Here is a 21,206-nt window from a genome sequence, read left to right as displayed (position 1 = left end):
AGTCAAACAAGTTGGAATACTAGATCTGTTCACGAGTTGCAACCCACTTAGTTCAAAGGGATTGGTGTTAGTGATTAGATAACAATCGAACAGTTAACCTAATTACAATTTTTTTTTCAATCCTTCCAACTCAAGAGTTCCTTTCAATCAACTCCCTATCAAGTGAGGAAACTACTCACTCATTGTAAATAATAAATCCATAACACATGAAAGGGAATTAAAAGAAGACATGATTATTGGAATGGAAAATAAATTAAAATGGAAGAAATAATCCTTGTATTAAATAATCATGAAAGTATTCAAATGACAAAATTGAACAAAGCAAAGAACATGGAAGAATAAAACCAAGTTAAGAGAACGAACTAGAATGACGAAGTCTTGATGAGGAAACAACTCTTCTCAATGTTCCAATGCTAAGACCAATTGAAAATTAAAATTCTTAAACCTAGAGAAAGAAACCTAAAGGAGTAAAACTAGATCTAAAACTGAAAACTGTGTAGAATGAATGTTGTCTTTTGTTTCTGCATATTTTCTGGCTCTAGTCTGCTGTTCTGGGCCGAAAACTGGGTCAAAATAAGGTCCAAAATCGCCCCCAGCGAATTCTGCAGATTATGCAGATCGCACATGTCACGCGATCGCGTCATCCATGCGGATGCGTCATTCGCATTTTTCCTTGCCACGCGTTCGCGTCGTCCACACTACCGCGTCGCTTTAGCTTTTCCAATCCGCGCAGCCGCGTGAGCCATGCGGCCGCGTCACTGCGATTTGCTTTCCTTCGCGCGGTCGCATGAGCCATGCGACCGCGTCACTTCTCGCTGGTTATCTCCTCAAATTCTTGTGTTCCTTCCATTTTTGCTAGCTTCCTTTCCAATCTCCAACTCGTTCATGCCCTATAAAGTCTGAAACACTCAACACACCGATCACGATATCGAATGGAATAAAGGAGAATTAAAATTACATAATTAAAGTCTCTAGGAAGCAGTTTTCAAACATGTTATAAATTCAAGAAGGAATTATAATTTCATGCTAATTTAATGAATAAGTGGGTAAGGATCATGATAAAACCACACAATTAAACACAATATAAACCATAAAATAGTGGTTTATCTATTTTGACGTTGGGATTTTTGCCAGTAAAGAAGTTCATAAAAACAGTCGCGTTGTAGATATAGTCTCTAAACCGACAGAAATCCCTTCGTACAAACGTTTTGGTTGTCACAAGTAACAAACCCCTTTAAAATTGATAACCGAGTATTTAAACCTCGGGTCGTCTTCTCAAGGAATTGCAGGGAAGTATGTTCTTATTATTGGTTATGGAGATTGTAAATTTGGGGTTTTGAGAATAGGGAGCAAGTAATTTAAATTGCAATTAAAATAAATAAATAAATGTAAAATAAACTTTTGGCAAGGTATGAGAAATTAGAAGTCCTAGCCCAGTTATCCTTATCAACAATAATGAAAATTGATTCTTGATTCCACTTAGTTAAGCTTTACTAGAGCAAGGGAAGGTCAAGTGACTAATTAGTTTGATCTTCAAATCCTAGTTAATTCCTAAGGATAGATTGGGATTATCGAAGTTCAGTTCAATTAGCAAAGATAACAATTATCACTTATGTTGAGTTAAGATAACTCATGAGTTACTAATTTCTTAACCAAACACTACAAGAAAAACACCCATTCAGGTACATTTGAAAAGTGTAGCCAAAAGTGAAAAAAAATGATGCCTTAGGCTACGGCTATGCTTTTTGGGCTACGGCTACGCTTTTTGGGGTGATTCCTATTCGGGCGTTGCCTATTCTCAAAGGCTACGCTTTTCTGCACCAAGGGCTACGCTTTTAGCGTTTGGGAATAGGGTACGCTTTTCAAGTGATGCTGTCCAGGACCAAAGGCTACGCTTTTCAGCTTCCATTTTTACTAGAATAGGCTACGCTTTTTAGTGCTACTGCATCACTTGTAAAGCGTAGCCACATTGTATACCTTGGCTACCGTTTATAAGTGTAGCCTTAGGTCCTACTTTTTTTTTGTATACCATAGCTACTATATATAAGTGTAGCCTTAGGTCTCTTATTTTTTTTATTTTCTATATATATATATTAATAATTTTTTTCTAAAACCTAATATTTAATAATATAATTATATATATAATCCTATATTTTTAATTAAATTAGTGAAATATTATAAAATAAAAATAAATACATAATAAGACTATGTAATATTCTTTAAATAATAAAAATTATCCTTAAACAAGATTTAGATTTCTATAATAAATTAGTAGCCATAAAATCTTCTATTTTAAAATAATACAAATTATTTCTCTAAAAATAAATTAGCTCAAGAAAGTATCCTGAAACGACTAAAACGGATCATCAAGGCCACATTTAGTATGTAATTTCTCATTGTGTAACTGAATGCCTTCCTTTATTTAAACCTAGGAATTCTAATGATGCGCCATCTTCCAATCTAATTGGTTATTACAACAGTTGACAAATTGCAATGAGCCACGAAAATACTACAACATATATAATCCACATGCAACAAAAATAATTAACATGAAATCAGTAAACTACTCTAGACAAATGAATAATAGTCCCCATTAGTACTTGATTTTTGTTTATTAGAACATTACCATTTACCACTATAAAGTAAATTGTGCTGATTAAGAAAGCAACAATCATTCACATACAAATCCAAGAATCAAGCAGCTGACTGGTCAATAAATACATTATGTAGCCTAACTTATTTGAGAATAAGCATACTCAATGGAAAGGTTTCTGCCATTTAATCACCAAATACAGCTAAAATCAATATCTAACTATTCTAACCCTTACCTCTTTGTTGATCAAATACACAAGACTTGTCCCTGTTTTTCTCTTGAGCCCAAACCTTAACCGTTCCAAGAACCAGAATTTTGGTTACATTTCATAAGGCCATTCGACCAAATTAAATACAGAGGAGAGAAAATCACTCATCTCTCTTTGCTTGTGGTGGTAGTTGTGTTAACAAAAATTGAATAAACTGAAAAAAATGGAGCAAGAGAATTATTAGAATTTTGAATTAGAGGAGAAAAGAAAGAAGATGAAGTCGTTGTCCTCACCTAGCAAAGAAACTCGAAGAACAGTTGGGTGAGTGGAATGCAGCTCCCTCTTAAGCTTCAGTCAGCTCCCTCCTTGGCCATCATTCTCTTTCTCTTGGTGCTATGGTTGATGAAGAGTCAAAAACTTGAAGAACGCTCCTGTTTTTGCTCCTTGGTGCTTTGGCTATTCCTCTGTTCCTTGCCCTCTCTCTACTGTCTGTGAATTCATGAGGGAGATAGATAGAGACAGACAGAGAATGGCCCTCCATTCCTCCTCTGATTTCTGAACGTGAAACCCTGTTGACCCTGCCATTCAATATTCACTCTTCCTCAAAGCTTTCTGCTTTCTCACGCTGAAATTGCACGCAAGCCGTTTATTATTTATATTAATAATGATGGAACCCCATTTGGATAAATAATCTGGGAAATTAGGGCAATCACTTGATAAACTTTGACTTCACTAGTTCACTAGTTCACCATCTACACCCACATTTAGATCCTTCTGCAACTCGCCTGATTAGTACGACCATTGCTACACTTATGAACAATACTTATCTTCGAGAAATGGAAAAGAGCTGCAATAAGGGACTGAACCGACCACTTACAATTTAGAAACATGCAAGATTACAGCTCTTGAATCAAATTCATTCCTATCAAGTTCTACAATGATCAGAATTTGAAACTAATTGACACTAACTTCTGAAACTAAAATAACTGTTATAACATATGCTAGTCTAATAGATATAGTGCAGCAAATTGTCAAAATCTGAAACAAACTAACTTCTGATTTCTAACTAACCTGACAGTTACAACAAATCAACCAACTCACAAATTATCCAACCCAAAGCAAACTGAAAGTACCTCCTGATTGTCACCCTTAAGATCTGAATGTGGCTCAGCAACACTACAAGCAATTCCTCTCTTCCCTCTTTATTCCCTCTATGAGTGACTTGTTGAGTCCCTAATAAACAAGAAGACAATTAGAAACTATTCAGATTGGAGTCCACCACTTAGGCCTTTAGAACCCCATCCTCCAACCCTTGTATCAATGGCATCTTGGAGTCCCATTTCCCTCAGTGTTATATCAGCTTGTTCCTTCTTCTCAGAAGTGGACATGGAATCTGGAAACTGGAGCTGAGCTGAGTAGTATAAAGTTTCCCCAGCGGTCAAAGTTGACAGCATAGCATCATCTTGTGTTACATAACCTTAAAAGAAAAATAATATTTATTAAGAATGCATACAAATATATAAACTAGTAAATTGCCAAAAATTGATTTCTTAAATTTCTTGTATGGCGGACAAAAATAACTCTGAAATATAAAAACAACAGATAAACACTTGAAAGATTTAAAAAAAAGTGATAAAATTAAAGTAACTAATTTTTTTTCAATGATTAATTATAAGTGTTGATTTCTTAAATGGAACGGTCTTGTCTATATATAGTAATTTTGTTGTTGAAATTAAAAAGGTTTAAAAACTAATTTCTCATAAATTAAACAACAATTTGTTAACTTTATCGATAGATATTGTTTCTCTAATGTTACTATTTTACTAACAATTTGAACTCTTAACTAGTTATAATTTTATATATGGGAAGGGAAAATTGTAGTTTGGTTGAGATGCTAATAATTTGTTACTGAAGTTCCATAAGCCAGTGCTTGTTTGTGGCCATTGATTAAAATTTTACCCGTCTGTTTGACGCTAGAGCTTAATCTCCCTAGAACAGATAAAAGAAAGTTATTATGCACAGCAGCAGATGATCCTAATATATTTCCTAATCAATAATACAAAAATAATGTTCGTAGTTATTAAAATTAGCTACTAATATATTTGTGTATAAATACATATGTGTAGTTTAATTTATTTTCAATGTGTATTTGTATTTCAACATATATTTTATATGATCGTTAATAATAAAATAATAACCTGATAAGGCATCAAGAAGTGTGGATTTGCCACAGCCAGAAGGACCCATTATGGCCAAAAGCTTCCCCGGTTGAGCATAACCGGTGAGACCCTGCAGAATTGGTTTCCTTTTCTTTCCATCTGCAACAGTAACCCACAAATTCTGCCATGTCACTGTTACGTCTTCCTTTTCTTCTTCCTAATAATCAATACTATTCATATTTAGAATAAATATGTCATCACTCTCTGTTATTCAGATTCGCAACACCAACAGGAGCAATTATAAGTTACACAATTATAAGTTACACAACAACAACACCAACAATTAAATCATAATAACACAATAAAAACAAGAAAAAAAATAATAACAGACAGATCAGAATTCGAACCCAGATGAGGGCTAGAACTCAAACCGAGTTGAGGGAGAGGGAGCAGTGGAGCACAGGCGATGGAATTGGAACAGACAACAGCGATAAAGACGAGCTTCGACGGCGCTGGAGCAGTGGGAGTGGGACGGCGGCTGGACCAGATTCGACGGCGGCTGGACCAGCTTGAAGAAGAGAGCAGCGGCTAGGGTTTTTCTTTGAGAGAGAAGAACTTCAATGTCTCGGTGAGTGGTGAGCGAAGGTGAGAAGACGAAGGAGAAGGGCGACGGTGAGTGGGGGTGAGCAAAGGTGAAGATGAAGGAGAAGGGCGACGGTGAGTGGGGGTGAGCAAAGGTGAAGATGAAGGGCGACGGTGAGTGGTCGTGGTGTGAAGCTTTCTGAAAGAGAGGGAGCAAGGCACGGGTCTGAAGGAGGAGAGGGTTTCTGAAAAGAAAAACAAAATTCATTAAGTATACATGAATATATTAGAAAACAATTCAAAAGCGCACCCAAAACTTAACATATAGGCTACACTCTAAAAGCGTCTTCTTTGATACGAAAAGTGAACCTATAGATATCAATCTACGGCTACGCTTTATAAGTGATTTCTATAATACCTAAGGCTACACTTTTTAAATGATGCCATAATTATGTATCCTTTTATCTTATAAAAAGGCAACACGGAGAAAAGCGTAGCCTATTCATAGAATAGGCTACGCTTTTCAAATGTAGCTTAAAAAAAGTGTGGCTGAATGGGTATTTTTCTTGTAGTGAAAGCCAAGAATGTAGAAAGCTAAATTAAAATCATAAATATCTGGAATACCTCAAATAAAATACATTCAAAGCAGTAAAATCTAACATGGAAAAGTTCATAAGCCAATTGGGCAACATAAATCAAATACAAATAAAAGCATTAAAGTCAATAAAAATAGAAGCAAAAGTAAATAGAAAGGGACATTGAACTTGGGATCGAGAGTCACTCCTAAAACTAAGAGAAGTCCTAAATCCTAATCCTAAGAGAGAGAGAGGAGAGAACCTCTCTCTCTAAAACTACATCTAAAACATTAAAAGTGAATTATGAGAGCCTCCTTATGAATGGATACAATCCCCCACTTTATAGTCTCTAATCTGTGTTTTCTGGGCTGCGAACTGGATCGAAAACAGGCCGAAAATCGCTGGAGAAGAATTCAAACACGCTGATTTCTGTCACTGCGACACGACCGCATGGAGCACACAGTCGTGTCGCCTAGCGTCAGGGAAACTATAGCATATTATATATCAAATCGAAGCCCCGGATGTTAGCTTTCCAACGCAACTAGAACCGCGTCGTTTGAAACTTTGTAGCTAAAGTTATAGCCGTTTGAGTGCGAAGAGGTCAGGCTGGACAGCTTAGCAGTTTCTCCAACTTCTTGTATTCCTTCCACTTTTGCATGCTTCCTTTCCATCCTCTGAGCCATTCCTGCCCTATAATCTCTGAAAGCACTTAACACACATATCAAGGCATCTAATCGTAACAAGAGAGGATTAATATTAGCAAAGGTAAGTCCAAAGAAACATGTTTTCAATTAAAGCACATAATTAGGAAGGCAAATGTAAAACCATGCAAATAGTATGAATAAGTGGGTAAAGAGTAGATAAAAACCACTCAATTGAGCACAAGATAAACCATAAAATAGTGGTTTATCAACCTCCCCACACTTAAACATTAGCATGTCCTCATGCTAAGCTCAAGAGAAGCTATTAAGATGAAGAGGAAAGTATGAAATGCAACCTATCTATATGAATGCAACTACATGCAAAATGATTCTACCTACTTAGTTAAAAGTAAACAAATCCTTCAAGAATAAATATTAACTGGATTTCACTAATTCAAATCATGAAAATGAAGTACAAATAGACTTGCAAGAAGAAAATAGCTCATGAAAGCAAGGAACAAGGGATTGAGCATCGAACCCTCACTGGTAGTGTATACACTCTAATCACTCAAGTGTTTTAGGTTCGATTCTCTCAATTCTCTACTAACCTTGCTTTCTAAGGCTTGCTCTTCATCTAACAATCAACATAAATTTAATGCATAAATACACAAATCAAGAGATCTTTTAAGGGTTGTAATGGGGTTAGGGTCAAGGTAGGATTGTGTTTCGTCAAGTGGACTAAAATCTGAATCCTTAATTAACTTAAACTTTTCCCACCTAACTTAAATAATCCATGTAATCATAATACAACATCTAACCATCCATTAACCATGTTTTCCACATATTCGTGCATTCTAATTTCAAGTACAACTCATATGCATTGCTTTCACCACTTATTTTTGGGCATTTTGTCCCCTTTTATTATTTTCTCTTTTTTCTTTTCTTTTTCTCCTTTATTTTTTATTTTTTTTATATTATTTTTTTCTTTTTTTTGTTTTTTTTTTCTTTTGTTTTTCTCAATGCATATGATTAATTTATTGAATGCATGAACATATTCTCAACATTCTTTCATATTTTCAGAAAATTCTAACATACTCAATTCTCAAACCAAATGTTTTCAAACCCACTTTTCCCACACTTAAATCATAAGCACTCTCACTAGTCTAAGCTAACCAAGGATTCAAATTAAGAACATTATTGTTTTTTGCTTAGAGTTAATGATGTGCTAAATAAAAAGAACAAAGGGGTAAAATAGGCTCAAAATTGGTTTGCAAGGGATAATGAAAGGTAAGGCCATATGGGTATGTAAGCTCAGTGAAACAAAGGCCTCAATCATGTAAGTGTATGCGTATATCAAATAATGGAAATATAGAATTAAGCAAGACAAAGATCACAATTTTAGAGAGAAAAATACACACTAAAACAGAATTTTAGTTGATAAAATGCAACCAATTCAAATAGGCTCAAAAATCTCACAGGTTTTGTGTGTTTGAGCTCTAAACCATGTTCCAAAATAATATCTCTTCAAACAAGTGTAACATTAAATTTTATTCAAATTAGTGAAATGCTCTGAAAGGTTTCTTGAAAAAGAAAATATTACTTCAACCAAGTGGTAAAATATGCAAAAAAATAAAAAAAATATGCAATCAAACATGCAAATGCAACAATGAACAAACAAATAAAATAAAAAATTTGGTGTTGAGTCAAAAATAACTAACCCATGGAGATCGGTATCGACCTCCCCACACTTAAAGATTGCACCGTCCTCGGTGCTTGCTGAGATGTGTAGGTGGACGGGTTGTTCCAACTGATGCTTTTCTTCAAGGATTGTGCAAATGGACTTGTCTGTCTCCCCATGTAAACGTCTTTCGGTTCTCTTCCTGGTGGCCATCCTGAAAGAAAAAGGGAAGAAAGGTAACCCAATAATAGAGATAAGAAAATAAATGAAGTATGGTTGGGTTAATGTCAAATGATAAGGGTCTCAAGTACATGGAAGCTTCAACATGTATGTGAGAAAATAATAGAAGCCATGGCATACCAGTGGTGCAAAATTTGCAACAAAGGGGAATGTGGGTAATGCAAGATAGTATAAGTTCATATCAATGCAAGAAAAGTATGAGTATCATAAAAGATTAGCATTGATTTAAATAATGTTACCCAATCAGAATAAAATAAGTTACTAAGCACCCAAAATATTTCAAGAGAAGATACAACAGTGAAATAAGAAAATTCAACACCAAAGAAAAAATAATAAATTAGAAAAGAAAATAAAAATATGCACTAAATTAAAATGCAATGAATGAAATATTCAAATAAATTAAGTAAAATAGAATGGAGGTCAAAGAAAATAAGAAAGGAAGAAGAAAGAAATAAGAAAAGATAAGAAAAATAAGGATTAGAGAAGAAAAGATAAGAAAATTGGCTGATCTGGATATTCTGTGCGCCGCTTGTGACGCGGACGCGTGAGTGACGCGGTCGCGTGGTGCGCGATAAGGTCAGGTGACGCGGACGCATAGGTCACGCGATCGCGTGGCCTGTTTTGTGCGATTGGCGCGAGTGCAGCCTCGCGATCGCGCAACTCTCTATTCAAAACTCTTTTTGCCATAAATCCGGGTGACGCGATCGCGTGGTCGACGCGATCGCGTGAGTGGCCTTTCTTTTAAAAATGATACGGACGCGTGGGGCACGCGTTCGCGTGGTAGGGCTTGGGCTTCTAGCACGAGTCCAGCCCAACTCCAGCTCAACTTTCTGCCATACACCCTTTTTACGCCGATTTCAGGTCAAGCGGCCGCGTGGGTGACACGGTCGCGTAGGAGGCTATTTTTCCGAATGACGCGGACGCGTCATCGACGCGGTCGCATGGAGTCAATTTGTGCTAATGGCGCGCCTCCAGCCATGCTTTCGCGTAACTTCCTGTTTACTTTCTTTTCTTCACAATGCACATACGATGCGGACGCGTCGGCGACGCTGTTGCGTCGCGTGCGAAAATCCCTTTTGTTTTTTTTTTTTTATAATCTGAAAAAAAATTGCAGGATGTAGTGTTAATATGAATGTTATGCAAAAACTCCAGGTTCAATATAATAAAATAAAATAAAACTCGAAAACAAATAAAACTAAATAAAACACCCAATCCGCGCGGCCGCATGGACGACGCGGCCGCGTCACCTTTCCGCGACCTGAACGTAACAGGAATCGCAGGGGGCGATTTCTGGGCTGCTTTTGACCCAGTTTTCAGCCCAGAACACACAGATTAGAGGCTATAAAGTGGGGGAATGCATCCATTCATGGGGAGGCTCTCATAATTCACTTTTCATGTTTTAGATGTAGTTTTAGAGAGAGAAGTTCTCTCCTCTCTCTCTCTTAGGATTAGGATTTAGAACTTCTCTTAGTTTTAGGAGTGACTCTCGATCCCAGGTTCAATGTCCCTTTCTATTTACTTTTGCTTCTATTTTTATTGACTCTAATACTTTTATTTGTATTTGATTTATGTTGCCCAATTGGCTTATGAACTTTTCCATGTTAGATTTTACTGCTTTGAATGTATTTTATTTGAGGTATTCCAGATATTTATGATTTTAATTTAGCTTTCTACATTCTTGGCTTTGGTTAAGAAATTAGTAACTCAGGAGTTATCTTAACTCAACATAAGTGATAATTGTTATCTTTGCTAATTGAACTGAACTTCGATAATCCCAATCTTTCCTTAGGGATTAACTAGGATTTGAAGATCAAACTAATTAGTCACTTGACCTTCCCTTGCTCTAGTAAAGGTTAACTAAGTGGAATCAAGAGTCAATTTTCATTATTGTTGATAAGGATAACTGGGCTAGGACTTCCAATTTCTCATACCTTGCCAAAAGTTTATTTTACAGTTATTTATTTATTTTAATTGCAATTTAAATTACTTGCTCCCTATTCTCAAAACCCCAAATTTACAATCTCCATAACCAATAATAAGAACATACTTCCCTGCAATTTCTTGAGAAGTCGACCCGAGGTTTAAATACTCGGTTATCAATTTTAAAGGGGTTTGTTACTTGTGACAACCAAAACGTTTGTACGAAGGGATTTCTGTCGGTTTAGAGACTATATCTACAACGCGGCTGTTTTTATGAACTTCTTTACTGGCAAAAATCCCAACGTCAAAAGGAGCTAGAGAAGAGTAGAGTGATAATATTTAATGTATCAACAAATATTTGATGAGAGAACTTTTGCATGGTCTAGAAATTTGTGGATAAATCCTCGTTGCAAGTATAGTTTCTAAACCTTCAAAAGTACTTTCATACAAACGATTTTGGGTGTCACAAGTAAAAAACCCCTTTAAAAATTGTTAACTGAGTATTCAAACCTCGGGTCGTCTTCTCAAGGAACTGCAAGGAAGTATGTTCTTATTATTGGCTATAAAGGTTGTAATCGGGGTTTAGAAGGTGAGAAGTAAGTGATTTAAATGACAAGTAAAGTAGATGGCAATTAAAATAAATAAATACTGTAAAGCAAACTTCTAGCATGGTAAGAGAAATTGGAAGTCCAACTTAGTTATCTCTCTTAACAATAATGAAAGTTGAATCTAAATTCTACTTAGTTAACCTTTGCTAAAACAAAGAAAAGTCAAGGGACTAATTAGTTTGACCTTCGAATCTTATTTATTTCCTAAGAAAAAGTTGGGATTATTGAAGTTCAGTTCAATTAGCAAGATAGCGATTATCAGTTATATTGAGTTTTATAATATTGAGTTACTGATTTCTTAACCAAGACCAAAAAGGGAAAAAGTAAATTGCTGGAATAGAATATCTTCATATTGGAAACAATGGTAACACAAATTAAAGAGAAAGCAATCAATAACTGAAATACCTCAAATATCATTAATTCAAATAACAATCTGTAACATGGAATAATTCATAAATTAAATTATAAAAGTAAATAATCAACTCAGGTGCTGGAATAAATAAATAAAAGTGAAAAGGGAAGCTTAAAACAAGAAACATAAAACCTGGATCGAGAGTCACTCTTAAAAACTAAGAGAAGTCCTAAATCATAATCCTAAGAGAGAGAGGAGAGAACCTCTCTCAAACTAAATCTAAATCATGAAAAGTAGTAAAAAATGCGAGCTCTGGTTTGAATGGATGTATTCCCCCACTTTATAGCCTCTAGTCTGTGTGTTCTGCACCTAGATCTGGGCTAAAAGGGCTTCAGAAATCGCTGGGGGAGTATTCTGTAAATTCTGATACGTGGCCTCTGTCACGCGTCCGCGTGGGTCACGCGGTCGCGTCATCTGGAGTTTTCCTTGTGGCGCGGTCGCGTCGGTCACGCGTCCGCATCGAATGCGCTATGCTCAAGTCGCGCGGCCGCGTCAGTCATGGGGCCGCGTCGCTGCTTTTTCGCTCCTGGCACGCGATCGCGTCGTCCATGCGATCGCATAGATGCTAGTTTCTTCAAAACTCCATTTCGCACTTTCCTTCCATTTTTGTACGTTTCCTTTTCCATCCTTTAAGTCATTCTGCCTTTAGAAAATCTGAAACTACTCAACACACTAATCACGACATTGAATGGAAGTAAAGGTAATTAAAATAATTAATTTTAAAGCTTAGGAAACATGTTTTTCACATACATCACATAATAAGGAAGGAAAAGTAAAACCATGCAATTAATATGAATAAGTGGGTGAAGGATTGAATAAATCACTCAAACTAAGCACAAAATAACTCATAAAATATGGGTTTATCAACCTCCCCACACTTAAACAATAGCATGTCCTCATGCTAAATCCAAGGTAAAGAATAAGGTAAGGTTAAAGTAGTGGAATGTTATGCAATGCAACCTATTCTAACTGCATCTACCTAAATGAGTCATGCAATTCCAATTTATCTACTCAGATATAAAGCTTACATGTAGTCAAATTAATTCACATTCTCAAGAAGTCATATATATATATATATAGCCAACCCATAAATAATAAAGCATTTTAGCAAATGAGATGGGGAGTAAAAATATTGTGCAAACTTGCAAAACAATTAGTAAATTAAGCACAGATATATGTTGATGAGTTATTGAACCCTCACTGGATTTTGTGTTTACCCTCTAGTCACTCAGTGTTTATTGGGTTTATCCACTCTACTTTCCTTTTTATTCTTACTTTCTATAACTTTGTTCTTCATCTAACCACTCAATAATTATAGAGTACAGCCATACCAAAAGTCATGAGGTCTTTAATTAAGGTTGTAATGGGGCCAAGGTAAAGGTAAGGATATATGTATAAGGCTAAGTGAGCTAATAAGTGAATCCTTAATTAGACTAAGATCTCACCTAACATACATATTTAGTAGAACAAGCTTCTTTACCAATTTTCCCATATTATCCCACTTATTATTACATGCTCATGTTTTAATTTTATTTTTATCCCATGTGCATTGCTTTTATTTTGCATTGGAAAATTCTTTTGTATCCCCTTTTATTAAATGCTGAAAAATAACTTTTTTTTAATGCACATGGTAATTGAATCACTTTGATTTCTCATGAGCATGCTTCCCAAATTTTTTGAGTTATTTTATTTCTTTCAACTTTTCTACCTTTTGTTTCTATCATCCATGTTTCCAATAGGTTTCCCACATTTTAATCTATTCATAATTTTCTATCTTAAGCTAACCAAGGATTCAACTTGGGATTTTATTTTGTTTTTCTGCTTAAGGCTAGTAGTGTGGCTAAATAGAATAAAAGAGATTTTAAAGGCTCAAGGGGGCTAACAAGGGTGATGTGAAAGGTAGGTTATTTTGGGGTAAGTGAGCTAAAATCAAATGATGGCCTCAATCATTCTTTTGGTATGTATCTATATCCTATATTCTATATTCTATAATTGGACATATAGATTAAAGCAAAGTAAAGAACATTAGAATAAAAAGAAGCGAAACACACAGGAATGAAATTATGGTTTGAATGCAACCATACAATTAAGCTCAAGACTCACAGGCTGTGTGTTCTCTAACTCAAGCATCACATATCATTCATATATGTTATGCAGGTTTAGTTAAAAATTCCCATTATTCTCATAAAAAATTATTTAGGGTAGCCTTTAAAGTTTTAATGTTCCTCCTTGATGAAATGTTGTCAACTTAACTATATGATGTAATGCTATATATACAAGGTTTATGGATTTAAATCTGTTATGTTCAATTTCCTAGCTTACTTCCTTTTTATTTTTCAATTTAAACTATGCTATCTTATGCTAAAAAGGGTAAACTATACTAATTAATCCAATAATAAGTCTCCTCCTGGGGCTCATCCTCCTCCTCCTCTGATGGCTCTGATGGTGTGTCGGGCTCGGAGGGGATGTCACCACCCTGTCGGATCATCAGCTTCAGATGTGAATAGCGTCGCTCGCTGCGACGCTCCAATCTCTCATACCGGCACCGGTTACAACGCTCCATTTGATCAAGCTGTCGGAATAGGCGGTGCACGAGGCGGTATACGGGCTCAGAGGCAGGTGGAGGTGCAGTGGTGGCAGCAGGGGCAGCAGGTGCAGCTGTGGATGAAGAGGGTCCAGCAGACGGTGGGGCTATCTCATCAGTAGCAGGGAAGGGTAGTGGTCTGGAGCCCAAAGCTAGGAAGTTCCTGTTGTGAGGAATGATCTTCCTGCAGTCCGCCGCTGGTGGTCTCTCATCGGCATCCTCCCATGGCACGTCAGCTCGACGGCCTAGCTGTGTAACTAGATACGGAAAAGGGAGGGTGCCTCAGACATGGACCTTGGCCATATAATACCGGATAAAGCGTGGCAGATAAAGGTCCTTTCCCTCCATCACACACCATAGGAGGGTGATCATAGCAGCCGGGATCTCTGTCTCATGAGTACTCGGCATCACATAGTTGCTCAAGATCTGGTGCCATAACCGAGCCTCATCATTTAAGTACGCCCTCTTGATCCCTCTAAGCATGGTGGTGTCCTGACCCATCTCCCAAGGAACAGTCGGGTCGAGAGCTATCCGTGCCTTCACAACATCCCAATCAAACTGCATTAGGCGCATGTCCTCCTCAGCCTTTTGATAACCATCAGGCTGATCGGACTTGGCTGGGAGCCGGAGAATGTCCTCTATGGCCTCCTCGGTGACCAGAATCTGCTTTCCTCTCAGGTTCACTGCATCGAGGGTGGTGATGTAGTAGTTGCAGTAGAATTCCCTAACCCAAGATGCATTGACCTCTATCAGTGCTCTCTCCAAAAAGAACCAGCCTCTTTGCTTGATTTGTTTAGTGGTGTATTGCTGGAGTGCTTCTGGAATCCTCAGAGTTCTCTCCAGGTATAGATTTCTGGAGTTTGCAAATGCCGGATACTTCAGCTCACAGTACCGGTTTGCAAATTTTATTAAATAACTTGCAGGGAGCAGCTGGTCAGCTTTTTCCTGCTGTGTAAAGTTCTTCTCCCGCCATGAGGAATCATGCATGAGGTCAATGATGGACTGGGAGGAATCTCCCCTCTTGCGCTTGCCAGTAGCCTTGCCTTTTCCTTTCCTTTGTGAGGCAGACATCCTGAAAAATGGGAAACCAGGATATGGATAAAACAAGGGAAGCAAATAGGCAATTAGACAAAGAAAACTCAAAGCGGCAAAGGAGAATGGGAAGTAGGTAAATGAGTTAAGTAATGGCGTATTAAGGATTGTATAGTAGTTTAAAAGTTGAAAGGAAGAATTTACAATCCAAAATGTATCAGAATTCAAGTTAAATAGAAAAATTGTCATTATGCCATGGTTAGAAAGTTAGAGGAAAGTGAAAAATCAGAAAAGAGATTTTAAAAGGGTAGTATGGTTAGAATTTGAAAAAGAAGTTAGTAAATTAAAATTAGTGAGGCAGTAAAATGCGGGTTAAAGTAAGTGGCATAAAGAAAATAGTCCATGTAACAACGATTCACAATTTTGACTAGAAATAACTTATAACCGAACAAGGAAAACAAGGTGATGTTGATTTAAATAGATATAAAGAAAGCAAGAACTGGAATCAGAATATCACAAATGCGGTTTATAAACCAGGAAATCAAAGAGGATAAGAAAGTCTGCCATAGTATTCATGAAACGGTTTGGTTAAGGCAGAGGACAACAAAGTTTAGATTGCCAAACCAAAACATGAATGAAAACAATTCACAAAAAAAATTTGGGCAGCATTCCGGCTAAAATCGGATAGTCCCGGAAAATAAACAGCAAACAAGGCAGTTCATATGAATTAAAAAGTCAAGCTGCAGGTACATATATATAATATAAACATGAAAATTCAATGTAAAGAGCAGTAATTTACAAGAAATACAGCATATGAACAAAATTACAGCAACAGTAGATTTGCAAATATGATAAAATAGAAGCAAGAACAGTGCAAATAAACAGACCTAGAGCCACTAACCACAGCCTGATCTACCTAACAACCTAAAATCCACTACAACATGCATATCTAACTATCCTAACATGAACAAAAACGAAAAAATAAGAATAAACTACGAACAGAGAAAAGGGATTGCGTGTTGCGGAACCTAGAAGGCGAAAGAAGGAGGTTGGGGTACAGAGGTGGCTGGGGTGGTGGCGGTGACGTCCGGCACGGCGGGTGGCAGCGGTGGGCACGACGGTTGCGGCTGTTAGGGGGTAGGGGCTTTGGGAAGGGTAATGGATGAAATAGGGAAGGGGATTGGATAGGGGAGAGGGGGGGTGCCGCGGCTGGGATGGCCGGCGGTGGTGGGTGGTGGTTCGCGGAGGGCAGTGGCAGAGAGGGGGGAAGAGAGGAAGAAAGAAGAAGAAAGAAAGGGAGGGAGGAAGGGGGTAGGTGGCGGCGGCGTCTGGACGGCGGCGGCGTCTGGGTGGTGGCGCGGTGGTGGCTGGGTGGTGGTAGTTGAGGGTTGGGGAAGAAGAGAGGGAGAAGAGGAATTGGGCGGGGGGCTGCGCGAATGTAGGGTTTCGCGTGACAGGGGGTGTTATATTTTTGAATCCACGCGGCCGCGTGGGGCACGCGGTCGCGTGGTTGGGGTGAAAATGGGAGTGAAGCGATCGCTTGGGGCGCGCGATCGCATGAAAGGGGTGGAAGAGGGGATGACGCGATCGCGTGGGTCGCGCGATCGCGTCGCTGGAAATTGTGCTAAACGCACGACTCCAGCACCGTTTCAGCGCAACTCTCTGTCTCCTTCAGGGGTGATGTGCAATCCATGCGACACGATCGCGTCGCTCACGCGGTCGCGTGGGATTGGTATTGTGCAAGTGACGCGATCGCATGGGGTATGCGATCGCGTGAGCCAATTTGTGGACGTTGGATGTTTACGCCGATCTCCAGGTCACGTGGCCGCGTGGATGACGCGGTTGCGTGGATAGTGTTTTCGCAATATGACGCGATCGCGTGGGGCATGCGGTCGCGTCGTGCATCCCCCTTTTTTTTTAAATATATGTAATATAAATGCAGAATACAATGATTAATATGAATGCTATGCATGATTCCAGGTTCAATGAAGTAAAATGAAAAGAAAATAAAAAATGAAAGCAATTAACAAGAATTAAATTGAAAAAAAAGCGACCATACCATGGTGGGTTGTCTCCCACCTAGCACTTTTAGTTAAAGTCCTTAAGTTGCACATTGGAGGAGCTTCCTGCTATGGCTGCTTATGTTTAAATTCGTCCAAAAATCTCCACCAGTGCTTGGAATGCCAATAGCCTCCGGGGTCCCAAACTAGGCATGTAAAGCTTCTGAGCAGCTTTAAACAGATTTTCAGGCCCCCGGGGTGACGAATGTCAGAATAGATTCCAGGATCCCAAGCTTTGCTATTAAATCCGCCTCCGTCTTGATCTATATGTTTCCATCCAGGCGGTTTAAAAAGTAGAATCTCACCATGGTGACCAAACGTTCTCCGTGATCCATGCAATTGAGCATGATACCAATCCATGTACTTCGAGGTGAAGTGTGGAACCTTATTGAACCTTGTGCACCAACTCTGAGTACGAGCCATTTCCCTCTTACTCTTAAAGCCGCAAAGAGCTCTAAGCTGGCCATCTGTTTCAAGCAAACCATATTCAAGTGAATAAGTAAAGTTATAGGTTAAGGATTGTACCCACTTGTAGCTTGTATTAGGTGGTAATGGCCTTGGGGTAGGTGTTTCTGGTGGTTCTGTAAGTTCTACTCCCTTGTACTCTTCTGTGAATTCCTCCACTTCCTTGCAAGGCTCTACAATTGTATCTGTGTCCTGGTCAAAGTCTTCTATGTCTTCCTCATCACTTGAGTCATAGATTGGAGGTTGAGAGAAATTTACCTCTGCATCGTCTTCATATTCACTTGGGGAAGATTCTTCGACCTCAGAGAATTCACTTGCGGATGCCAGTTCATTACTAAGAGAATATGACTTGTGACTATCATCATCAAGGGAATTTGTGTCCTGGGTCATTCCATCTGATTCTTCATAAACAACTTGCCTAGGAGATTGTACAATATCCTCCTTAGCATCAACTGTAGCATCCTTGACGGAGTTCTCCTCAGTTCTGGATTCCCATGGAGGTTTAGCGTCTCCTAGATCTTCAACCAACTCTTCTTCTTGAACAATGACAACTTCTTCTACTTGTTCTAGTACGAATTCATTCTCTGTCTTGTCCACTGGAGTTTCTGGTATCTCCTTCATGCTACGCTCTTCGTTAGACTGTTCACATGGGGCTGTGGCTGATCCTTGTGTATTTGAGCACCTAGAAACCCATTGAATTACTGCTTGCTCCAGTTGTCGAATGGTTGTTTGAAGTTTATTTACTGTTTCCTTTAGGTGAACCTCTGCTTCTCGGGTTGCCGGACTTGGACATGATACATAGGAAAGTGGCGGTGATTGGGAGTGATTGGATTGGTACTGGGGTAAGGAAGGATCATATGGTGGCGAATGGTGAAGAGAAACTTGTGAGTGTGGTGGTTCGAGGTTATGTTGAAAGGATGGTTTATATGCACGGGGTGGGGCTTGTTGGTAGTTACAAGGTTGTCCACCATATCTTTCAGCTGGGTATGCACGGTAGAATGGTCTTTGTCCAGGATATCTCGGAGGGTGTTGCTGCCTAAAGGGTTGATTAGATCCCCTTGGGTCCATCCATCCTTGATTGGTCTGACCTTGATGCATATTACTGCTGTAACTTCTATTTTCTTCAATAAAGTTAGAACCAAACTCAAAGCGAGAGGGGTGAGAATTCATGGTAGCAAATGAAAAATAAAAAGGAAAAACAGAAATAAATAAACAAGTAAAAGAAAAATATTTACAATAACCAATAATAAGGCACACGTTAGCAGTTTCCCGGCAACGGCGCCATTTTGACGTTGGGTTTTTTGCCAGTAAAGAAGTTCATAAAAACAGTCGCGTTGTAGATATAGTCTCTAAACCGACAGAAATCCCTTCGTACAAACGTTTTGGTTGTCACAAGTAACAAACCCCTTTAAAATTGATAACCGAGTATTTAAACCTCGGGTCGTCTTCTCAAGGAATTGCAGGGAAGTATATTCTTATTATTGGCTATAAAGGTTGTAATCGGGGTTTAGAAGGTGAGAAGCAAGTGATTTAAATGACAAGTAAAGTAGATGGCAATTAAAATAAATAAATACTGTAACGCAAAATTCTGGCAAGGTAAGAGAAATTGGAAGTCCAACTTAGTTATCTCTCTCAACAATAATGAAAGTTGAATCTAAATTCCACTTAGTTAACCTTTGCTAAAACAAAGAAAAGTCAAGGGACTAATTAGTTTGACTTTCAAATCCTATTTATTTCCTAAGAAAAAGTTGGGATTATTGAAGTTCAGTTCAATTAGCAAGATAGCGATTATCAGTTATATTGAGTTTGATAATATTGAGTTACTGATTTCTTAACCAAGACCAAAAAGGGAAAAAGTAAATTGCTGGAATAGAATATCTTCAGATTGGAAACAATGGTAACACAAATTAAAGAGAAAGCAATCAATAACTGAAATACCTCAAATATCATTAATTCAAATAACAATATATAACATGGAATAATTCATAAATTAAATTATAAAAGTAAATAATCAACTCAGGTGCTGGAATAAATAAATAAAAGTGAAAAGGGAAGCTTAAAACAAGAAACATAAAACTTGGATCGAGAGTCACTCTTAAAAACTAAGAGAAGTCCTAAATCCTAATCCTAAGAGAGAGAGGAGATAACCTCTCTCAAACTAAATCTAAATCATGGAAAGTAGTAAAAAATGTGAGCTCTGGTTTGAATGGATGCATTCCCCCACTTTATAGCCTCTAGTCTGTGTGTTCTGCACCTGGATCTGGGCCAAAAGGGCTTCAGAAATCGCTGGGGGCGTATTCTATAAATTCTGATACGTGGCCTCTGTCACGCGTCCGCGTGGGTCACGCGGTCGCGTCATCTGGAGTTTTCCTTGTGGCGTGGTCGCGTCGGTCACGCGTCCGCATCGAATGCGCTATGCTCAAGTCGTGCGGCCGCGTCAGTCATGCGGCTGCGTCGCTGCTTTTTCGCTCCTGGCACGCGATCGCGTCGTCCATGCGATCGCGTGGATGCCAGTTTCTTCAAAACTCCGTTTCGCACTTTCCTTCCATTTTTGTACGTTTCCTTTTCCATCCTTTAAGTCATTCTGCCTTTAGAAAATCTGAAACTACTCAACACACTAATCACGGCATCGAATGGAAGTAAAGGTAATTAAAATAATTAATTTTAAAGCTTAGGAAACATGTTTTTCACATACATCACATAATAAGGAAGGAAAAGTAAAACCATGCAATTAATATGAATAAGTGGGTGAAGGATTGAATAAATCACTCAAACTAAGCACAAAATAACTCATAAAATATGGGTTTATCACCAGGGTACTTCGACCGATAGTTCTTCTTGGATAACTCTGGGTATCGAATTTTCATTGTCATTTTCATGAATTAGAGCTGGCAAATCGTATTGTGTAATCTGTTTTTCATGCTAAAGGAGTATATCATTTATATCCCTGAGTAGCCGATTTGTGAACACTAAGGCTGTTGTAGTGCTGGTTGACGGATAATCATCCACCATGTATGAAAAAAATTCATCCCATAAGCTTCTTACATCTGTAGGCTCACAAAATATCAAGATGGTTGCAAACAACCTTCGTAAAGCACATGGCAATCGTAAAATAGAAACCTCAACCAAACACGCACGGACGCTACTATCACTCTCTAACAATCCTCGGTGTTGAGCAGATTGCTTGAAGGACGAATATTGGACCCCATTCGCTGTTAGCAAGTCATCCTAACTGATTGGTCCTCTGACATTAGATAACAGAATATGAAAATAAAATTTTTCTCCTTCTGAAGGTGATACAGTATAAATTCAACCGATAGATCTCCTCTATGTCTTGCATCGACACCATTCCTTTTCCTTGTTGTGCCAAGTGTAATACTCTGGAATTTTCCTGTATAGAAGATGCCTAGATTGTTGGTCCTCCTCACGATTTAAGGCAAAGAACTCAG

This window comes from Arachis hypogaea, chromosome 19 (genome assembly GCF_003086295.3).
Source record: "Arachis hypogaea cultivar Tifrunner chromosome 19, arahy.Tifrunner.gnm2.J5K5, whole genome shotgun sequence".
Taxonomy (NCBI): domain Eukaryota; kingdom Viridiplantae; phylum Streptophyta; class Magnoliopsida; order Fabales; family Fabaceae; genus Arachis; species Arachis hypogaea.
This window is presented reverse-complemented; position numbering follows the sequence as displayed.